Source organism: Sinohyriopsis cumingii, chromosome 14, assembly GCF_028554795.1.
Source record: "Sinohyriopsis cumingii isolate HCF-2022 chromosome 14, ASM2855479v2, whole genome shotgun sequence".
In the NCBI taxonomy this organism is placed as follows: domain Eukaryota; kingdom Metazoa; phylum Mollusca; class Bivalvia; order Unionida; family Unionidae; genus Sinohyriopsis; species Sinohyriopsis cumingii.
This window is the reverse complement of record NC_142974.1, coordinates 85137333-85162450: the sequence shown is the minus strand read 5'-3', so window position 1 is coordinate 85162450 and position 25118 is coordinate 85137333. Positions and strand designations below refer to the sequence as shown.

The 25118-nt window shown below is 34.1% G+C and overlaps 1 long non-coding RNA gene across 1 annotated transcript in view; it reads left to right on the top strand.

The window, feature by feature from the left end:
• The window catches only part of LOC149784283 (uncharacterized), a 61871-nt gene extending 43034 nt beyond the window's left edge, over window positions 1-18837 (top strand). The window contains exons 2-3 of the long non-coding RNA XR_016414126.1: window positions 14587-14713; window positions 17777-18837. This is a non-coding gene — a long non-coding RNA (uncharacterized LOC149784283). The remainder of the gene's footprint in view (window positions 1-14586; window positions 14714-17776) is intronic.
• The last annotated feature ends 6281 nt before the right edge of the window (window positions 18838-25118 follow it).

The window sequence follows — 25118 nt, the reverse complement described above, 5'->3', positions numbered from 1 at the left end:
AAAAAAAAATATGTTTACCTTAAAATATGGATTTAATCTGTGGGATCGAAATGGGGAGGGATGGGAAAGTTGTATCATGTATATCAGATTATAGAAAATTCAGCCAAAAGAAAATTCAGCCCAACTCGAAAGACAATTCGGCCCAACGTAACAATAGTTTATGCATGTTATTTCTCTTCAAAAAACAATTAGATACTAAGTAAGATAAGTTTTACAGAAGAAACAAATTAATTTAGACGAACTATCTTGATATTCTTTCAAATGACGTAATCATACTTAGTAAGGTACATATTTATGAGAGAAAACAAAACATTTCCTGCTTGTTCTAATTAAAATATTTATATATATTTTTTATGCTAAAAAAATATTCATCTGCACAACATTATCATTTTAAGTATTTCAGTCAAATTATTAATATTGATTATTAAAGCAAAAACACGTAACAGATAACGTTCTACAGAATACGTATAAGGGTAGTGTACATTATAACAAATGTACTTCATATTAGGCTTCAAGTTGTAACACTGCTGTATGCAATACACACCTCATTACACGTCAGAGAGAGAGAGAAAGAGAGAATAATGTTGAGCATTTTGTCAATGAATAGTTGCTACAATATGAACATCTTAATAGTTAATTTTATTGATTTTATTTTTCATGTTGTCTTAATGTGTGCGCTCATAAATTGAAAGCTTGTCATTAGTAGTCAATATCGTCAATCATATATGTTCCATTATTCCGTACAAATTAGAAAGGAAATAAATTTTTGGTATAATTTGTGCCCCAGACTACAACCACCACCCCCCAATGTACAAAAGTAATTGATAATAATAAACTAATTTGAAAATTAAGTAACGAAATTAACCTTGCATTGTTATCAGATATTCATTACTTTTTTCATCATGTGAAAAATATTATTAATATTATTATTATTATTATTATATATATATATATATATATATATATATATATATATATATATATATATATATATATATATATATATATATGCTTTATGCATTAGATCAAATTTGTAAATCAAAAGTTTTAATAGATAGTATTATTGGTGACCCAGTGAATTATTGTATATATATATTTTTCTGGCATGATTGATCAGTATCGCTGGTATAAAGGTTAGCCAGTGTAGGCCTCCATAAGAGGGGTTCAATCCAAGGTGTCATAAAATGACTTGAAAAAGTGGTTTATTTATTTGCTGTATTAATAACCCTAATAATATTACGTCATTCATAAATCATAAAAGCAAAATTTATGAAAACAAAAGAACATGAGAAATTGATTAGACATTTTACTTACTCATTTCCATGTTTTGGATGTTCTCCAAATTGTTGTCATTACCGGTAGTATGGAACTTTTAAAACATGGATGTCGAGACAAACTGGAGTGAACACTGGATGGTGTGTTATACACTGTATCCCTTGGTATTCATTGCGGACACTTGTCACCTTCTCTGTGTCACAAAAACATACACATTCTCCTGATGTGGGCATTATCAAACAATGTCCACAATTTCACCTAAAACAGAGTTTTCTTCTTTACTGCATAGTGTTGTGCTTTCAAAATGTAAACTCATATTTATGAACACATGAAAACATCGTTAGCACAGTAAAATGACACAAACTGACTAAAGTCAGGGACAGGTAAATCGTATAGTATACCACTGAAAAAAATTAAATTAGATGTGAAAGAAAATAGAAAGAAAATAGAAGTTGCAAGAAGATGCTTACCACAGGGGGAAACATGGTTTATTTCATAGTTGATAAAAACCACCTATCAGCATACATATTATAAATTATAAATTTTAACTTCTAATACAGCATACAGAATAGGAATTCAGTCTTGATGTCATGAGGGTAATAGCCTACCTTTCCAACAATTGTGCAAAAGATCACCTCCTCTCCTAGAAATCTTAAGTAATTCTAAATCATATAAACTTGTTCACAGGTTTTCAAAACTTACAACTGTGATACGATGTACCTTTCACTTATCAACCTATATATACGTCACTATCCATGAAATGATATACACTTGCACATCCTTTATTACAGGTGAGAAAAAATCCAAATTTGTAAAGGAAAATTAGACTGTTGGACAATCCTGTACATATCGTCGGATACACATATTTATCGTAACTTAGGCCGTGAACATATTCAAAAAACAATTGCCATGAATTGTCTGTCAATCTATCTCGTCTTTCTTCGTCATCTTTATCTGCAACTTCGGATTCGACAGTATTGAAATTATAGGGTTCAATCCGGTAGGGATTAATTTGGGTACCGACGGCCGCTTCTACACCATTATCAGCTTCTTCAGAGCTTATTACCTCCACATCTTCGAGGGACAATTCACTTGCAGCTTTCGTGTTGAGTTTCTGAAGACTTTTCCATAATATGAATATACCAACTCGGCCATTGTTTACAAGAGTTCAAATTCTGACGACACGCTTTCTTTTCACTACATACCGGATGTAGTCGACGGTTGTATTCGGTTATTATCGTAAACAGGTGCAAAACTCGATATTAGGTAGGCTCCCACGCAGTTATTACTCAAAATGTTTCAATCGGATGTTCTACATTTTTAAAAAATATATATTCTCTTTCACCAAGAAATGAACTGAATAAATGCAGATGTTTTTGTCCTTGAATATCAATGTTGCTAAGTTATCGTTTGCAATGGTGTATACCAACCACATCAATTTTTAGTCGTAATGATATCACTTAATAATACTTATTTGCTGTCTGGAACGATTTAGCGACAATTAAGATAAAAAGTGTGTACCTTAGCAGCAATCAAATATACTTACCATAATACATGTCTTAACAAAAAACGTATATTTCTTTGCAGAAGCTGCATATCTTTCTACCCATTTATAACTTTTATTTTAATAATAAGCATGTATTCATCTCTATACTTGATTTATTTTCCATCTTCTCCCAACTTTTCAAAGTCAAAACTGGGAACATGAGATGCAGACTTTATGTGCATATTAGGTTCAATGTTGCTCACGTGGTGCAATTTTAGGACAGGCACCTGAGGACATTGCATTATGTCTGGTCTGCAGATGCGCACAACTCATTCTCAGTTGTGATATTACTTTTACGCAACGTTTGGGCTTGCTGATTCTTGCTTATGGAGGTAGGATTAAAACAGCTCCGATTAGCACTGTTTGCGTATCGTTATTTTGGGAATTAATGGTTAAGCAAGTGTTATAAAAGAGGTTATTTTACTTTCTTACTCACTTTCACCCAACGTTTGGGCTTGCTGATTCTTGCTTATGTAGGTAGGATTAAAACAGCTCCGATTAGCACTGTTTGCATATCGTTATTTTGGGAATTAATGGTTAAGCAAGTGTTATAAAAGAGGTTATTTTACTTTCTTACTCACTTTCACCCAACGTTTGGGCTTGCTGATTCTTGCTTATGGAGGTAGGATTAAAACAGCTCCGATTAGCACTGTTTGCGTATCGTTATTTTGGGAATTAATGGTTAAGCAAGTGTTATAAAAGAGGTTATTTTACTTTCTTACTCACTTTCACCCAACGTTTGGACTTGCTGATTCTTGCTTATGGAGGTAGGATTAAAACAGCTCCGATTAGCACTGTTTGCATATCGTTATTTTGGGAATTAATGGTTAAGCAAGTGTTATAAAAGAGGTTATTTTACTTTCTTACTCACTTTCACCCAACGTTTGGGCTTGCTGATTCTTGCTTATGGAGGTAGGATTAAAACAGCTCCGATTAGCACTGTTTGCGTATCGTTATTTTGGGAATTAATGGTTAAGCAAGTGTTATAAAAGAGGTTATTTTACTTTCTTACTCACTTTCACCCAACGTTTGGGCTTGCTGATTCTTGCTTATGGAGGTAGGATTAAAACAGCTCCGATTAGCACTGTTTGCGTATCGTTATTTTGGGAATTAATGGTTAAGCAAGTGTTATAAAAGAGGTTATTTTACTTTCTTACTCACTTTCACCCAACGTTTGGACTTGCTGATTCTTGCTTATGGAGGTAGGATTAAAACAGCTCCGATTAGCACTATTTGCGTATCGTTATTTTGGGAATTAATGGTTAAGCAAGTGTTATAAAAGAGGTTATTTTACTTTCTTACTCCACTTCCCTTAGATATTTAACCGTAATGCTTATATATATATATATATATATATATATATATATATATATATATATATATATATATATAAACATATATATGCTGAAATACAACCGTTGATTTGACTTAATATAGTAACTCCAGATCTATTTGTGCATGAGTGCATGAAGTCAGACCACTTTCATTGTACCTGAGAACATGTTCTATGTTCTACTAGTTTTCGATTCTCGTAAGATATCACTTGGGTTGGTTTACCAAAACTGAAGCGACCGAGATCCGATACATTTTTGTTTTACGTAGAAGCGACTTTTACGTGTCTGAAATAGGATAATGTGAGTTACAAATGCCAGATAACGTAAGCAGCTCGAGCCGTAAGTGGTATTGGACGCTGAAAAGCTGAAGATGTTCACAGGCATGGGGCACAGGTCATTCCTTTAAATATCGTGCAAGAAAATATGCAGAACCTTAAAAGGAAAGAACATGGTATATCGACGGTTCGAGTAAATCCTGAAGATTGGAAGGTCACAAAATTAGCTATTGAGGGCCTTGAAATGATTGATTCACTTGTCAATATTACGGTTGTGCTGAATTGGGTCCCATTTTGGATACAAATGAAGATACCAGCATACGTTTGGACGTTAATCTGATACGATGTGTATCGTTGCACAGGTTTTGGGGAGGAAGTTTATTACAGAGAAACGTATGTGAACTTTTGCTAATGTGGCGAGTAAAGCGGCTAACAAACCATTAGGCCAAAGAGGTGCATATTGAGTATCGACGCTGCAGTACAGATGTTGACGGAAGTACTGGCTTCCAAGTTGGGACCCATGTCGAGCTGGTTAGCTGGGATAAAGCAAGTGTTAGTTCACACCGATATGCTCAAGTAAGTGTGCGAAGACAGTATAATAGTTTGACGTGAACATACACTGAGGGAAGCTTTTGACATTATCAATACAATATTGTTCTTCTTGAGTGATGTGTCTTCTGTCACGAATGGTACTTCTTTAGTGGTTGATTGTGGCCTGCTGAAAACTTCATAATTTCATTCTAAAAATAGTTGACAGGTATTATGTGTATCAACATGGACAACTATTATGATAACGGTCATTATTTGCTTCTCGTTTTGGTTGGATAAATGCTTGTTACCCAAAACATTGTAAATGTTTGAAGATATTTGAAACAGAGGTTTTGGATCTCATGTTTACCTTTTCTAACCCTGTTTCCTCATGTTTTACTTCCTATAAAATTAATCCTAGCGCGATCATTGTAACTGTTATTATTATTAGCAGTCGTAGGAGTAGTAGTTGTAGTAGTAGTATTACAATCGTGTGTCTCCGAAATGCAAATAGACACGTGCAAAACATATTGTGCGAGGCAAATTTATGTCGATTTACGAATAACACATTAGTTTTGGACAGAGAACAATTAGTTAGATTTATGGGGACAGGTGCTTGTTAAATCAATATGCTGGAATGATTTATAATGTCTGGTCGGTAGAGGTAGAGATTATTAATTAAGCATTTATTTACTTAACAGCAAGACGACTAGAGAGAGGACGGTTAAAGCTTGATTTCATAGTGGAACTATTCAACTTGAAAAATTCCCGAAATATTTCATCGAAAACCTAGGGCAAGCTCAATGCCATTTTGGTACCTAGATACAAAAGGCGGTAAACATATATTTGATCCTGACCGGTTACGCTAAGAAGGGGCGTGTTTCGTACAGGAAATGTCATAGCTGCAAACATTCCCATCATCGAAAACCCTAATTAGTCTAAGCTTGGCAGCAAGAGTAAAGGTACAGGGGACTTCGAGGGTGATTTTGGAAGACATTATCTCGTAAAATATTTATCAGAGGGACACGATGTCTGGATGGTCGACGGACACAGTTTTGGCGGTAGTAGCGAGACACGCTTGAAGCACGAGGGTAAAATAGCTCTTCAGACGTATTTGCAGACGTATCCTCAAATGTACCTACGCATTGATTTATCCAAGTATTTGTGTATCAGCATGCTTACATATCGAGCTACCTACGTTACATTTGCGGGTCGAAGGGAGGCAAAACAGTAAGAAGGAAGGAGTGAAAAAGGAAAGGGAAGGAAATTAAAAGAAAACGGAGAGATAACAGCTACAGTAAAATTAGACTAAAATTCGGTGAAAGATTTATTCCAAAAAGAAGTGTATCTTCCTAATTTATTGTATTATCACCATAGTTTATGTAATTGATTAAATTTATATTTTTATGTACGGGGGTTTGAGACATTATGTTCTATATGTCTGTTCAGATCTCTATTTTACGTATACGTTTACCCTATCCGGGCGATAACACCGAGCGCGATTATCGCATAGATAACAAGAACCGAATAAAGCGGACACCTTGATAGAATGTACAATCCGCCAATCAACCCACGCTCATTATAAAGAGTGGGGCGTTACACATATATAATAGAAAATGTTTTAGATTTGTATGCAAGATTTGTATGATTCAAATGTCATAGACAAAAAGGCTTTAACTGCACTTTAGCTGCATCTTCGTTTACAAGACTTGTCACTGTTTTGTACAGACGACTGTTGCAAAAACTAGTTGTTTATAAGATATATTTACCGGCTAATACATCTGTCAGAGAAGCACTTAAATTTTGAGTACCTATCCCTACGTCAAGTATCACAATAGACTGTGATTGAGCAATCTTTGTTACCACAGAAAACTTTGCAGCATGCGAAATATATTTCACCATCAGAAACATCGAAATTGATGATCAGTTTCGCCGACGATGGATTAAGCATGAATAAATATAGTTGACCTGGTCTTTTCTCAATGCCTCTTCTTTTTAGAACCTTATTCACAATAAGCGCATGTTATGTTGGAACTTAAAAACACCTTTAGTGCGTTATATTCATAGTGCTTTCTACTGGAGAAAGCATTCGGCTGCTTTATAGTGTTAATAGTGTAGGATGTCGCTACGATATCAACTGGTACTACTGCGAGTTGTCCAAATACGTGCCCGGGATATTAGATGTACATTGATGAGTGGAACTTATATACCGGCAATGAAGTCGTTATTGTATGTAGCAGGCACTAATTAATTAATTGCAATCGCTTTGTATATCTTAGTGTCTCCTTGATCATGTAATGGTGTCCCCATTCAGTTTAAGAGAAACTTTGCTGTTTTGAATTATTTAATAAACCTTTATGTACTGTTTTGGTAAATGTTATATGTGGTGTCCCTTAGGCTGTACGTTAAACCGATAACGTTCTGCGTGTGCAATGATCCCATGGTCCTTGAACGGCAGCTTCATTTGGTCTCACCTACCAGCTATGCTAGGGTATATAGAAAATGTCTCAGTGTGATTATCTGTTCTACATTTGTTTTGTGCATACAACCTGATTTTAAATTTACACGTGGAAGAGAAATGTTAACTTGTCAAAACAAAATATTGTAATTATAAATTATTTTAAACAGAATGAGCGTGCCTTACATATTCTAGTATTTCTCTCCAAGGAGATGGCGACATGCAAACTGTCATATTCATGGAAAGAAAACATGTATTAAATAAAACATTACATCTGAAAAGAATTTATAATCTGAAATCTTTTCATCCATCATTTCGCGAAAACTAGTTATCTATATGACACATTTTAGAAACTTATAATTTCTAACTCACGTGGATTACAGCTAAGACCAAAAGCTCGATGTTACTGTAACCCTATTTATGTGTGTATGTGTGTGTGTGTGTGTGTGTGTATGTCTCTCCCTCTCTCTCATGTGCACTTTTCCATCTACCGGAATTTAGCTACCGTGGTCTACATTGATTGACATGCTGTCTTATTCAACAAAATATGACCCAAATACTGGTTCCTACGAATATCACTAACAAGAAAAATATTACATGTGCATAAAACGAGCTGAAATGTGATATACACATTAAAAACTCCATCAAGCCGAGGATCATCAATACTAGGTTTGATAGAAGCAACGTTTTGCTCTCGTAAGTATAGCATATCTCACTTTATGTGTGTGTGTGTGTGTGTGTGTGTGTGTGTGAGAGAGAGAGAGAGAGAGAGAGAGAGAGAGAGAGAGAGAGATCTGGATTTCTAGCCTAGCTTTAACAAGTTTTTAATTTATATCATCGCGATGTTTACAGTGTGGTTATTTATAGCGAGTGAATCTTTGGTGGATATTTGGTAACGTAACAGGTTTGACGGACAACAAACCATTATATTGAATTGGTGCATTTTTTGAATTGACGACGGGCGTACAGATGTTGACGGAAGTGCTGACTTGTGATTTAGGACTCCAGGGTATCTGAGTAATGTGGTAAACCCTGGGTTTATTATCACCGATATGAGCAGGATGTGCGGTGAAGAAGGTTCAGGCTTAATGACTGAAGGGGACCCAAGACATGGACTTTTAGAAGTTGTCAGTGCAATTGCAGTATTGTTCCTTTTGAGCGATGAGTCGTCTTATATGAATGGCCATTCCTTCGCTATTGATAGTGGCGTGCTGAAAAATAATATTTTCATTTCAAATGTAATTGATCGACATTATTTGTTTGAACATTAGGCAAATGTGCTCGTCTGGGATACAATCTGGGGACAACTATCATGTTACCTCTTTTGGGTGTTTGCGTAAGTTTTAAAAATACGACAGGGACTGTAAATGTTTGAAGAGATATAAATAAGACATATTCGGATGTGATTGTGTCTCTATCGGCCCCTATGTCCTCGTGCTTTATTTTATACAACTATACCGCTTTAATTGTACTACTGCGGGAGTCTGAAAACTTATTTTATATAACAGAAATAATTGCTGTTGACGTGCACTTGCAACTATAAAATCAACAGGCCTCCTAAAATTAAAAACATCATTGATAACAGTCTCTGGGGCCTCGAATGGCCGAGTGGTCTATAGCGCTCATTGTTCTGGATCATTGCCATCTCACCTCTGTTTGTGTGGGCTCGAGTCTCGGGCTCGGCCCCAATGTGAGTATTTGAGAAACCTTGCCAGTAGCTTCTCGTGGGTCGGTCGTTCTTTCCGTGCAAGGCTTACAAGTTTTTTCAAATGAAATGTATGCGTTTATTACTATGGATCAGTATATTGAGCTACAAAAATGTCCTTGCTGTCTCCCAGTCATTAGACAGGTATATTAAAACATTAACCCCTGTTTCTTAAGTAAATGTTATTTCTTATATTGCTAATACTATTGTGCCCATAATCACTGTAGTTACTGTTGTTATTATTACTATTATTATTATTATTATTACTGGACCTATTAAGTACCATAAAATGGGCAAACGGTTATAAAAGACACATCAAGTTTAAAATAATGTTTGATTTGACGGACAACAAGAAACTGTTTTAGGATCACGATATTTATCGACAAGATCTAAGAGAATTGCCGAATTCCTGGTATGTCAAATGTGTCAACTTAGCTTAAAACACACTCTCATCTATCGTGATATTCATTTGTTAGTATAATCATATGGAAAAATAGAGACGCTATGTAACCGCCCACAACCCATTATGAAATGACGGAACATTATATGTTAGCATACATAGCTTCAAGCTAATCCCATTCGATGACTTTAACAACGAGTCAAATCTTGATAACACACCAAGGATAGCACACTAGCGAAGCATTTATGCGCTGTGTGAAACGGGCTAATAAAAAAAAAACGTGACACGAGCGCAAAAACGGTAATACGTTTACAATGTATTTTATAGATGAATCTTAAAACGCAATCAAATACCTAAGAAGATATAAAACTATTCAATAGACCCAGTCTAATATACACAAAGACATTGTACCACTACATAAAATTACTGATTAGACATAAATTAACTCACAATCACATATTGAAGTACTGTATAAAACTACATCGCAAAAATGCTGGTACAAACGGGTTTGATAGTTGACATGTGACTGATGATAAGTGTCCATTCACACACGATGTGGTGCTATAATGAGGATGTAAGGTCGGTGATTTCCCACGCAAGCCAATAATCGTTATTTAGCAATGGTACGATTCAGATCTTGAAGTCACAAACTCTTAGCCTGACTTGACTGTGAATAAGATCTTGAAGTCCTATATACAGGACCTGACCCAAAATTGATGTGAATCAGTTCCATAAGTCATTAATTCGGGTCCTAATTTTAAAAATGTCACGAATCAGATCTTGAAGTCCTTAAAATATCAATGATGTGAATCAGATATTGAAGTCATTAATATACCAATGCTGAGAATCAGATCTTGAAGTCCTTAATATACCAATGCCGTGAATCAGGTCTTTAAGTTCTAAATTTGGATTCCTTCGAAATTTCGAATAGGTCTTGAAGTTCTTAATTCGAGGCCTGACTTTATAAATACAAAGTCATTATCCTTGGATGGCAAGATTTTCTACGGCCGAACATTTTATTATGAATACTGTAATTCAGTTAGCCTCAAGTTACAAGTCGATCACGGTGCTTGACCGAGGCTTAAGTGTGGTAACAAAAGTTCCCGATATTAGCTTTGCCGGATTTATGATATAGGGTTCACGATCATCCTGGTGTAGGCCGGCAAGAAATCAGCATCACCATCGTGATGGACAACCTTGACGACGCCATCGCTGATGAAAAGACTCAGAACTCAGTGAAATAAATGTTAGGATTGAATCACATGAAGCTGCAATTGACAATACGTTTTCCTTTATATACCAGCATGACTGCTATGAATCAGCTTAGGGAGTTCGTTCGAGAGCGTGATATCACTGTAACAGGTGGTATGAGAAATGTGGAATACGTACTTAAAATTAGGACTTAGAGGCGAACCACTGCTGGTTGTTTCCGATCCTATGGAAACGTCAAAAGTCAGCGGTAAAATAACTTAAACAATGATAACATAATATGAAATACCTAAAGGTGCAACCACACCTGACATATTTGTGTTTATAGGACTTACGGTTGTACAAATAATTATATTAAGATTACTCGATGATCCATGGTTTCTGGTATTGCAGGCATCGTCGCTCATGTTAAAGACGTCTGCCAAGTTTCAGTTATTATCGCGGCTGAGGCCGTAGATTATGTGTGTCAACAAGGAGCTTCCAATTTCATCAGCGCAATAATGATCTCGGAGATCAGATTGTAATCATTCATCTCACTTCCAAACCATGCAACGACGCTGTGAAGCTTCTCTCAAAATGCGTTTTTGAATCTTTTCAGAATTGAAACTCCATTGTATTTCAGATGTTATATTGGACATTGTTCACGATGTGCACTTGAATATGCCGCTTAACCTCAACACGCTAGAGATTGGTGCTGAAGAGAGCACCCTAGTGATTTGGAAGTGGTGTCTTTGTGATTTTTAGCCACGAAGACATTGAGACTAATCAATGGTTAAATACACATTGGTTTGCAAAATTTTGTCCCTGTCATCATCACTGTACTAGGTACAACAAAGTAGAGATATGACAGAAATACAAACGGAATAGTTAAATTGTAAAGGCGACATAAGTTGTATCATTAAATTTCACCGGAAGAGGAAACAGAAAAGACCGTGCCACATAAATGTGTTAAAGGAGTATGTTAATAGCGATACTCGTATTAATCATTAAATCAATTTAGTTGTAACTGACCCACACACTGCGGATTTAAACGATGTCACAAAATATGACTGTATTAACTTTGGTTTACCCAATCTTTAGAATTTGGAAACATTGCATAACCTGGACCATAAACTTTCAGATCTGCAGACTTACTAACATATGGAATCAAAACAGCTATTATGTGAATATGAGCACTTGTTTCCACGAGATGTTAAACAAGAACAAAATTTGTCATGACTTTTAAAGTGTTGGTTTCACTCCTGTGAAACAACAATCACTAAAGGATGAATCCTCTCAAACAGGAATGTTAGAAAAAAGAACAAAAATAAATATATACAGGAGAATGATTTCAAAGAACCAAGTTAGAACAATTTTTATCGTGTATTCTTGAAAGGATCGGCATGTGTGCCAACTATAACAAAAGTGATAAGAGTCACCAAGACAGATTCGTTTCAGCTGCCAAGAAGCGATTGACAACATTGGCAATAATATATAAATGGCATTGTCATCTGCACCGTCAAGTAGAAAGTCTCTTGGAAACCATTTCGGAAATTGTTGATTGAGTAGGTGATGCAAATTTGATACATAGTTTAGGAAAAATTGTGATTTGACTTGATCGTCTTACAATCGTAGCACGTTATGTGACAGCCAAGTTAAAGTCAAGGCAATCCTAGAATTGTGCAAACTGATGTAATGTTTGGGTATGGTTTTATAATTTTGGAAAGTCTGCTTACATGTTTATATAATTGCTGAGTAGGAATACAGCATTGAATTGGTCTGTTAAGATGTTCAGATGCATAAGATAAATTAAGGCCATACTTAAGGTTGCACCAGTTCTTTCAGTACCACATATTTCAATCAGTATATAAACATTTTTTGATCCATGTAATGCTGATACTGGAGGGATATTGACTCACGAAGATGAAAATGGATCATCCATTGTATTATTTTGCTACAAAAATGTACACATGTAACATAAAAATGTTCCATAGTCGTGAAGAAATCGTTTAATTTGTTATTTGCTTCACACTCTGAGATTTTCAGCCCCATTTCTGATTACTATATTCCGGGATCACAACCCACGTATTTTGATTACCAAATGAAAAGCGAAATGCAGAGATTGTTAAGAATGAATTTGATGTTGCAGAAATTCGACTCTGACAACAGGCATATCAAGAAAGAAAGATAATATAATTGCAGGTTCAGTTACACGTGTGCAGAATCGACACAATTATGTACTTTGTACAGATCAACACCTGGTGTTTATACAGTATCAGTCAAGGTCAAACCATTTTCTGAAAAATGTATCATCTCTAGTGAATACATTTGCATAGCAATATCTTGTAATGTAAAAGAAAATTAAAACTGACAAACAATTAAATATAATTAAATTTATATTAAATCAGATACAAATAAATCGCATATGCATAACAATACCTATGATTCTAAATTATATATTAAGATAAGTATTGCTGTTAGGCAAGCAATTTAAGTTTGGGTTTAGTTTAGGATACTGGTATTCCCTTATGGAATAGCATGGCCTTCACGATCTTTACCAGACAGTTTACTATAATTGAGGCAATATACATGAACTTATTAACAACATTGAATGTTAAATAAACGAACTTAAACCTCCATAGTTGGCTTCTTATTGTGTCTTACGATTCTACATAAAGTTGATGATCAACAGAATTGCATATTCCTCCTTAACATGTCTATAAATAAGACTTAATTATATTCAGGTTTAGTTTGTGAGGGATGATTTATTTATATTTTTCATTTGGTATTATGACTATTTTGGGACTATTGTGAATTTTTTTAGACCCATATTGGATTAAATCGCTGTGATACATCGAGACTGTTTGCATATCAGCACCATTCTAGGCTATTGGTTCATCAGCACGTTACAGATTGTAATTTATTTGGAAACCAATAGCATTAACTCGGAATCCTGTATAATATTTAGCCTGTGAAATGTATTTTAGGACTATTTAGGATATAATTCAGAAAACTGTAATTTCTTCTAAACTTGTCACTGTATGTTAGAGAATATTTGAATTGTTTACCTTTTCTAAACGTTTCGTTTTATGCAATTTCATCCTACCTACTTTAACATCATAGAGTTCTAACAAGGAAACAATAAAAATAGCAAAAACTGTATAAAAGAAGGTATTAACAAAACTGCATGTTTTCAAACGGAATGGGTACGTGACGGTGGGCCGCTCAATATGGATAGCTGGAACGTATACAGAACTCTGGCTTCTGCATGGAAATGATGGCCGTAGACGACGAGAGGTCGTCACTCTTGTTTTGTTTTTGTTAATGCTGCAGAATTTGCGAACAAGCTTTGCTTTTGTTAGGACGTATCATGTTGCGACTGAGCAGCAAACGTTTTATAAAGTTAAGGAATCAGAATGCTTTTCTGTAATTCTTCAAAACTTCTCTTACTTGGCACGTGCAGTCTGTATTTATTTTGATCAGACCATTTACATTTCGTGCATGTCGTCATTTTCGTTTAACGGGGACCAAACGCTGGTTATCGTATGTGCATTGTGCCACAAAGAGAGATAGAGAGATGTACATCAGACGTTGTTGCACATTTTGACTGGTCTAAACATATTGCAGAGTATGAACATATCTAAGATAATGAGATAATGGTTGATCCAATTATGAATAGGCAGTTTATCTTACAGTTTGTGCACTATTGCTTAATCATTGTTACTAGAATAAAAACTTGGAAATAATATATATATATGTGTATATATATATATATATATATATATATATATATATATATATATATATATATATATATATATACAGAGAGAGACAGAGAGAGATACATATACATATAAACCAAAAATATCTTTTCCAGAGAAAAAGAAAGAGCTTGCATCCAAGATATTGATTCTGCTAACGGATCTTGCTGGGGAGATTGACGATGACAAGACTGGCACAAGAATAGCTGGAATAATAAACTCAGGGACCGAACTTGATTTCATGTACGTCACCAATTTGTATTTTTTGAAGACCTACTATGGTCCATCGCTATGTAATCCTTTAGCTGTTCCATTTGTAATTAGGGTTCACACGCTGTAGTGAAAATGAGAAAAAGTTGGAGGTTATTATAGTGTTCTGCCTGACGGCAAAGTCTAAATGATTGAATTTAGGAAAAACATGGACTTTCCAGACGCCACTTTAACTGATCGGGCAGGGATTTGTCGTAATTGGTTAAGTTGTGCAAACGTAGTTAAAATGGGAAGTGTGCACAAAAATAGGCAATTAATATTCATCAAAGGCAAAATATATCATCCCACATACAAACAGGAACCACAGTGATTCATAGCTAATCATGCATTAAATGAAGCAGATAGGATGCTGGTTGGAAACCTATCATTGGATCAAGTCGCTATAGTTACGATATTTCCTCAGCACTACTAGAAAGTATTTGTATTGTTCTTACAATGCTGAACCAAACCAATCAAATCATTTATATCTTGATAAATTTTAGTTCAAGGGCTTTTCAGTAATAAGGTATATGGATTTGGAATCGACTATGTTTGGAACTTGACATCTTAAAGTTTGACAGTTTTATGGTTTGTAGGACATCTTAACTCCATGCATGCTTGAGGACATCAGAAACAACTAAAACATATATTTCACCATGTGGTACCAAACACCTGATATTTAATGAGTGACAAACCATAGGTTACTATATATATAGATTTTGGTATCACAAGATGAAATATATTTGGTATTAACATAGGAAAAGAAAATTTTCTTTTATTATATACCACATTTTTTCCAGAATCGAAGTTTCGAAGATTGAATTCACTCTTCGACATAATATTCTCTTCCCCACTCCGTTTTCATAAATTCATCTCACTTTCATAGCCTGATCATATAAATCTATGTGACTTATTGAAATAGTTGGATTGGTTTGACCTAATCTGTTCCAGTAAGTTCCACTTTTCTCATCTTGTAAACTGTTTGACCCTTTCTGAAATCAACGCTTGGTCGATTCATTCATGTTCGTTTTTGTTGTCATGGAAGTAAGTGAAAATAAGTTTAGAGACACCTGGAACTGAGTCTACTCAGATCTCTTTATCAAACATTAATTTCCATGTCTGAAATGTAAGGCAGTTTTTTTGTATTTATTCGAGCTCACAAAATAATATTTTTGTTGCTGCATGTACACCATTTGAATGCATACACAGTCAAGTGTTGCATGGTATTTTGTTCAATCTCATATTTTCACATGAAAATAAAATGATATATTTTTCACAAGCGAAGATTTACAGATATATTATTCGCATAAGAAAATATTGAAAAACAAATAATTTGAAAATTATTTTGAGAAGTCTTTGTATATCACACTGTATTATATTATAAACTTAGGTCTCATTAGTCAGGAATTAAAATCATAATACGGTAATATAGGTATCAATGGTTCAATAAAATCGTAAAAGTCTGGTGGGATTCATAACCATACCTGTCTTATAATATAGATATTGGTACAATGAAGGGCTTTATAGTGAAGTCAAATGTATCAGTATACATGAATGAATAAAGTAAGAATCATTTTATTTATGTAAACAACTAATAAATGTCTTCATTCTTCTCTACATGTTTTAACTTATTATCACGCTTATTGTTCGGGTAAATAATGAAGGATTGAATAGGTTGAGCAGGTACAAGGTATTGAAGATTCATATGTGGTCAGTGCAGGCAATAGTGTTATAAATAAACAAGGCTCATTATATTATATTATATTATATTTTTTTCCCATTAGGTAATAGTTGCTTTGGAAAATGCTAATTGTCACCTCAGGTCAAGCAGTGAACTATATTATCATCTAACTGTGAGGATCTTACCAGTCGTGCTGTACTATCTAGCACTTTAAGTTTTATTATGTTGCGACCAGTTTGGTCCGAATTTTATTTTCTTCTAAATATTGAATTCAGGATATTATTTCCTCTGGAAATACAAAATTGTTCTCACAAAATTCTTGGATAAAAACATTCATTGAAAGTTATACTGAATTCAAACCTAGAATAATATTTATGTGACTCTACAAGAGAATTTAGTTCGTAAATATATAATTAGATCAAGAAAATATGACTGAGGAAATATAGTTTACTATATACAAACTTTTCATCCACGATTTTAACAGCAAAACAGATTATAAAGTGGAATTTAGAAATCCTAATGAAAACCTGGCAAAATATTAAGTCAACATCCATGCAAAACATGAAATGGATATATATATATATATATATATATATATATATATATATATATATATATATATATATATATATGATGTTTGGCTAACTGGAGATGTAGTATTTAGAAGATATTTTAAAAAATTACTGGTATGATACTTTATATAAAACAAAGCTTATACGCATTAAAAAAAACATTCGATATTGAACTGAAAAACAAATAAAGAGAGAAATATATTAACTGCAAAAATTACAACTCAGCATTGTACCTTTCATATAAAAACCTACTATACACAACGGATATCCATAGCAAAGAGATCCACAAAGAAATAATAAATTGCATTACAGATGTCATTATCATATGTGGTAGAGCATCTTATCCGACATGAAAGAAAAACAAAACAAAAACACGACATTTTATAAACCCTGGTATATCTTACAAATAAATACCACATTTGTAATCTATATGTTCCGGCTGCCAAACATGACGTCACGAGTTTTAAATTCGTATCGGCAGACGCAATACTCTTTTTAAAATTACTTTTCTATATTTATCTTCAAACTTCTTTTAAGCTCTCTCCCCCAGTTTATTTATTTTTTAGTTTTATTTTTTTAAATTCCTGTCCTATGACAGGCAATCAACCTAATCTTTTATAAGCACCCACATTTGTCTTTATGTGAGTCAAGGCTGCCAATCAAGACGTCGCGAGTTCGAAACTTGCGACGGCATCACATATCTTTTAAAACTTTATTTTGTATTTGTATGTTCAAACTGTCTTTTAAAGTCGCTGATCCTAATTTTTATACATTTGTTCCTTCTTTTTTTAATTCCCTTTCTAGGACGTGCAATTCATCTAGTAAATAAATACCAGGTGGTCCTATTCGCCGAAGCACATAATGAGAGGGGCGGGGAATGCTGGTTGAGCGTTGGTGAATTTCCAACAGGGCAGTCAGACATACTTTTACCTGTAGAAGAGGGGGCCCTAAGATGGGAGCTACACCACTTCCCCGCCAGGAATGGGAGGAAAGAAACACAAAAACAATTTAACTATCAGAAAAGGAATATCAGGTACCCGAGTGGTCTAGGATGATCGCCTTTAAAATCATGGAATGTTCTCATCTCGCTCGCTTCGGGTGACTCGAATCTCGAGCTAGGCGAAAGTGTGTATTTGAGAAAGGCTGGCAGCAATTTCCAGTTGTTCGGTGGAACTTCCCAAGGGTTTCCGGGTTCTTCCATCCCCATATACGCTGGCCGCCATGTTTAGCCTATCGTGTGATGAAAATTGCGTTAAGACCACAACAACAACAACAACAACGACAAGAATATGAAAATTGCAGATCCTAGCATAAATTAATACGAACACTAGCTACAGGAAACAAAGTAAAACCAGAAGTGCACCTTTCAGTAAGAAATGACGATGGTGTTCTGCCAATGCTACTGGCTAACGCGCGGTAGTACGGGTCAAACCAATTTACAATTTACATTTTATACACGTACTATATAATAACTGCAAGGGAGGACACTTTATTCCTTTTTCGTGCGATATATTTCAAGCTATATTTCGCGTAGCGTAATAAATTTGGAACCCATGTCAAGCTCATGCATTCGACTTTGTAAGCGTATCCACAATTTGGCTTGCTGTCATAATTTTAAGGAATGCCAGACCATTGTCCTACACTACTATTTGATATGGCCATGATCGCGCTTAATATGCAAGATCAACACGCTGATCAAAATTCTGCCTTCTCATTCGCCAACTGATAATAAGTTTTAAATAAACGCAGGACGTTGTTTTATTATAACCAATGAGAGGACGATATTCTATTCAGGGGATTTCACGTAGTGATATATTGCAATAAAGAGTCGTATTAGAGTCGTAAAGATATATATGAAGACAGATGTGAACGATTAATTATATTCGCATTATTCTTATTGTTTTAATCTCAATATGCAGATGTATTTAACCTTCTGTTTATATTCATTTGAGAAATCGTTTATTTGAATTACTTATTGTCATATGACTGTATGGACAAAAGAAACAAGTTGGGGTTATTTTGAACTCATTCAAGCCGCTCCTGTGGCCTAGTGGCAGAATGTCCGCTTCGGATGCGGGAGGTCGCAGATTCGAACCCCAACCGAGTCATACGAACAACTTTTAAAAATGGTACTAAAAGCTGCCTCTCTATGCGCTTAGTTTTAAGGGGCTAGCTTTAGGACATGTCGGCCTGGTGTCATAATAATGTGACAGTGTGTGACATCATGATACATGTCTGCGGCATGATGCTCCAGTGCTAGACATCAATATAAAGTGTCAATCTGCAGACATCGTAGCGATATGACAGAATTTTTTTTAAAGCTACGTTAAAATCGAAATCACATACACTCACACACACGAACTCATTCAAATAAATTATATACAATGTCACTGTAACATACACAAACTGTATGCATCTGAGAATCCATTGTCAAACATTCTGTACAACATATTGTTTTCAACCTCAACTTTCATTTCTCGGCGGTAGATACCGATAAATACCGTGAAGTGCCCTTAAACTGCTTGTCGCTACTTATGTGAATATCCCATTATCTCCAACGGCAAAAGCCGTTATGTTCAGCACATGACTGCATTTCTACAAATTTCAAACTTTATGACTAATGTAAAATGTATGGCAATTAAATTTCTATAAGTGGGCTATAATTGAATCTTTCAAATTTTTAAAAGTAGTTACAAATTATGAAATTTTAGATATGCGATGTGGAATAACATATTTAATAACTATATGCTATTTAATATCAGCTATGCAAATTTAAATAGTCATGTAATATAAATATGTATTATATAGTTTAATTTTAGAACAGAGAAGAAACGTCAGTTATCTTTATTAATAGATAGACCTCATATGGGAACATGACTTTATTCTTGAGATTGTACTGTTTATATTTTATTTGCAATCGTTATTTGTGTTTTGAAAATAAAATTTTTAGTTATTCTAATAGGAGGTGTTTATTGGAGTACTATTAGCATTAGTACCGTCGTCCTAACAATCCCCAGCAACAAGTCTGAAATATAAGTTATTTTTTATCCAGTTCTATAACTTCCCTTCTTCATGGGACTAATAATGTGCTGTTTGGATTTTATTTGGGACATGCCATACTGGATATAAATTTATCTACAAGCCTCGATAGGTTAGGAAGTTATGTTGCCCTGTAAAGGGAGTGGTGGTATTAGAAAAGGGGAATACTATTATAATAATAACGGTATATCTAAAAATATGTACGATTAAAATATAATTGTTGTAAATATGTTGAATATCAATACTGCTCATGTTTATTGCCAGACATGGATGTTGCAAGTATAAATTTCGCTGTGATTGCAAAAACGGTGAATATGTATTAGTGCATGCAGATTTACAGCTTTTAAGTTTAATATTATTAATAACACCAAAACTACTACTAATTATTATCATCATCACTACCATTGCTTTCTCTTTTTAATTATTTCTCTCCTTCACTCTTTTCGCTGGAAATCTAGAGTCTGTATACTTATGTTTTTTGATCAGAAGTTAATTTTTGTTTTTCAACATGTTTTGTTCTATGTTTATCCTAAGAATTAGAAATACCATCAAAATACATTAAAGTTAATTTTTTCAACGCTGTAAGAGTCAGGCTTACATCTATTTAAAATATGTGCATTTACATGCATTATATCATAATTGTTCTTATAATAAGTTAATCGAAGAATGATTGTTTCTTATAACAAATGGTTGATCTATTATACTGCTTTTCTTGAGGTAAAATAATACCAATGTGAACAGCAGTCTAGTTTAAAAATGTTTAAGTTCAATAATGTGTTTATATAACTGTATTGCATAAATGAATGCGAACAAAGAGAACAGAGATATATATCTGTAATGGCTTGTTCAAGAATAAATTGCGTGTCTGCCATCCACATGGTTTATATAGATTGTAAGATTGCATGTAAGGTTTGAGTGAACCATTTGTGTCCACGTAGTACATTTTCTAGCACTGATAATAATACATCTTATGTGCTGACTTCCAATGAGATCGTTGTTTATTCAGATAAAAGTTCGCATTTAAGTGATACAATCGGTTCGTACTGGCGCCAAGGCAGACCAAATATTGAATTACTTTATAGCCTTTTAATAAAAAGAAACAATATAGATGCATTGGAAGTATGAAGACGTACTAGTGATTGCCGTTTATCTATTCAAATTCTTATATTCATAATCTATGATTAAAGATAGCTACCCTCTTCTCCCAGGGTTCCATTCATACAAGTAATTGAGAATGTATACAGGTTTAAGGCCTGGATACCAGTGTATTCATTTGTCATTGCTAGATTATTAACACGCGCCAGATCACTTGTTAGAGCATAGTGCACATTAAATAAATATTAAAATACATTTTCTATAATGTTAAGCAAACTTGAACGTAATTTCATTACACATTTGCAGGGATGGTGAACGCTCACGTGCATGCAATTCTTTAACAACATGATTACCACATATTGGCCTTTCTGACATGTATTGCAACAGCAGAGTTGAATAAAATGATTGCTGTCAGTCTCGGCTATAACCATGAGTTCAAACTCCATGTGTAAAATAATCACATCTTTTAATCGGTGGTACAAGCCAATGCAAGTCAAAATATAACATGTTTGGGTCTTAGTATGTATGTTACCCAATGCGTTCTAGGTTCCGTTGTCAAATCTAGGTTAACAATACCATTTTGCATTATATGTTGAATACTCGATGCATATTCACCAGCATAAAGACATCTCGAAAATGTTTGATTGTACCATTGCTAATAGCACTGAAATCTCTGCGATGAATGAAACAACCCACTGAACTTTTGTATTTATTGGTAGTGGTATATAAAGGTAAAACTTTCTCTAATGAAAAATTCCATCAATAGTTTTGTTATGGTTTGTTTACTTTATCAGAATCATATACTGAAATCGCTTCAACCCTGGTTGTTACTTCATCAACAAATGTATTTTCTCAACAGTGTTAAATCATACGGGTATTGTTTTTGACATATGTCGTATCTAGTCTTTGTAGGAGTGCACAATAATACTCAAAAAACAGATCTGCAAGGTCGGCAAAACATGGTAATGAGATTTAAATCGGATTCCGCGTTTAAGACACCTATACCAACATGTTATGCGAGCAAATGTACTTTACAGTATACGTAATTCAAAGTTCTGATTAATAGTTAATATTTTCCAAGGGCAACACCTCTGCAGTCATTAGATACCAATGTCATTGAACTTTATATATCTACAAATTGTATTATAACAGAAATAATCATCTTGTTTTCATAAAAATCACCTTCATTTATGATTCTAATTGCTGTTCTGAGTTTAATGCTAATTTTTAGCAGATTATAGGATATAGATAGTGACCAGATGAAGTACTGGGGTTAACCTCGATAAGAACAGCCAGCCCATGGCAATCTACCGGCAAGCTTTCTCACATACCCACATTGGCCTAGCCTATGACGGCAACCCATACAAATCTGAGATGACAGTGATCAGTAAAGCTGACCCCTTTAGATTAGTTGGTCACCCTGGGCCCATCGTTTCTTTCTTTGTGTGTGTGTGTGAAATAATGGTGTACGTATTATCAGGCGTATAAGTTTATCAGCATATGCAGGTAGTCTTCAAAATACGCATTTGATTGTATGGTCATTTGCTGTGAAAAACAGCGCTGTGAAAGTAATTTGCAAAACTGGGGTAGTGCATTTTAAAAACATTTTTACACCAGTCTGCATCAACCGAGGATCAATGTCAAATACAATTTTGTGTCTGAACATAATTTTCTTTAATTCTGGATGTGATCCAATCACTACATGCTGTTTATAATGATCACAGTGTATTATACCAATACGTAAATGAGAACCACTTGTACAATTATATCTGATGTTCTTAAATTTCAAGCACTGCTTGTATATTGACACTATAACTTTTATCTTAGCATGTGAATCTCTTTCCACAAAACATGTCACATTGCATCATTTGCTTCGATTCTTAATCGTCAAAAAAAGTCTCCAATTCATGTAAAGATGTTCATAATTCAATATATTAATGCTAAGGACATCTCTCTCTAATTAATTCATTCTTGATGATCATCACTTTTATGCTAATATATTCACGTAAAGTTTTCAATGTTATCACTATCATCATCATTTCAATATTTATTCATTTTGGGTTCTCTAAATGTCAACTACTTCAGTTTTTTCCTTGTACAATATCAAAGGACTTTCCATGAATTATTTTTCCCCAAGTCATGTTACCCGGTACATCATTGCTACCGGTGCTCCAAGACAATTCATAAGTTTAATAAATTATCAATATGTCCAGGCTATGTCTTTAACAAGACTCTGACTAATCTGTATGATACATTTAAGCAAAACAGTAATTTAATCTTTTTCTGTAGCATTGTGCACCATTCACTGATCTGGTAAAATGAAACCACAATTTGATATGTTAATACATTATTTCAAAATACTATATATATCAACCTGAGACTTTTTGGCATTTATATATTGTGCAGTATTGTTTAATATAAAACTATCATCGGTTGCAGTTGATATACAATAATTTCAGACTAACTCTAACACAAACTAAAATGATTGTAGTGGTGATAAACATTCCTATTTCTGCAGTTACACAAGAATTTGCAGTATAGCCACAATCAATAATATAGGCCTGATTGAAAACTAAAGCTCTGTGTGTAATGCAGAAGTGGTCACTTTCTTTACCACACATGCATTACTGCAGATCAGGGTCATAATGAAAAATTGCTTATACAAGTAAAGTCATGCACGTCTTCTTGTCCATCTTCTTTTGAATAATACCTTGTCAGAGCTTTGCATGTGTACCTGGGCTCAACTGATCTAATTTTGTTTGGTTCATGAGTCAATGACTGGTGGTGAGACTAATGACAGCACCAGTTTACATGAGAAAAGCACATATGTGAATAAATACAACCTTACAATTGGTTTCATGAGAAAGAAAACATAACCAAGATTGAAAGAAAGAAATGTGAAAGAGCTTATGAATTTGTTTTCAATAAATAACAAAAAGCCTCTTCTTTTTTAAAAATAACCACATTTAATAATAACAATAAGCCTCTCCAACTTAAAACCATAAAACAAACATGCATTGTTTTAAACCTAAACATATTTACAAGGTTGACAAGTCTGGTTGAAATTAGTATGTCGGATTAATATAGCAGTTGCTGATTGACACAAGATGATGCACGATGGACGAAAGGCATTACCAAAGCATGAACAAAATGCATTACTAGCAACAGCTCACTTGGCTTTATAGTTAAGTAAAACAAAAGCTCTTACAAACAATGATACTCAGTCGGCCGAAATTAATTTCTAGGAACCAACGACTGTTCATTTCTGTTAACTGGTGGGTGTGGAAACTATCTCTGAAATTCTGGAAGAAAAAAACAACTTTTAAAATGGCCACCATGACAATCATAATGGGTGCAAGATTGTGGGCATTTTTTATGTTAAATCTTCTGGTGAAACTCCTGAGTTGATATTACCATTCATTTAGGAAAAGCAGAGACACATTGCTTTTCAAGATAGTCATTGTAGCAATCATACTGTCTTTGCAGACTGGCATCATTTTTTAAGACCAATGTTAAGTCATAGGGCATGAACTTAAGTAATAAGACCAGGTAAAACCAAACAAGTATTCAAGTCTTCCAAAATATAAATTTGCTTAAATAAAATTTAAAATCAAAGAATGTGAGAGAATTAAAAATATCTTAAAATGTATGAATTTCTAGTATGTAATCCTAATTATCCTAATTATACTACCAACTTCTCACTAATCCAGAAATTGAATGAAGGTTCTAAAGCGCTTATTTGCGACCATGATAACATCACTGAATTTAACACAGTTGTTATCCAAATGTTTTTATTTTAATGTAATGCCTTGATCATATAATATCACTTAAGCCCTTGAAATATTCGCATCACCCGATAGAATTAGTTATATATTCAGATACTTGAATACATTCACATAATCTTCAAAGTACTAACTGTTTAAATTAAATATTATCTACTTTGCAATATCTAACGAAAATATGATAAATAAATTACAAGTTCCTGTCTGACTTTTACAAAGCTGAAATAACT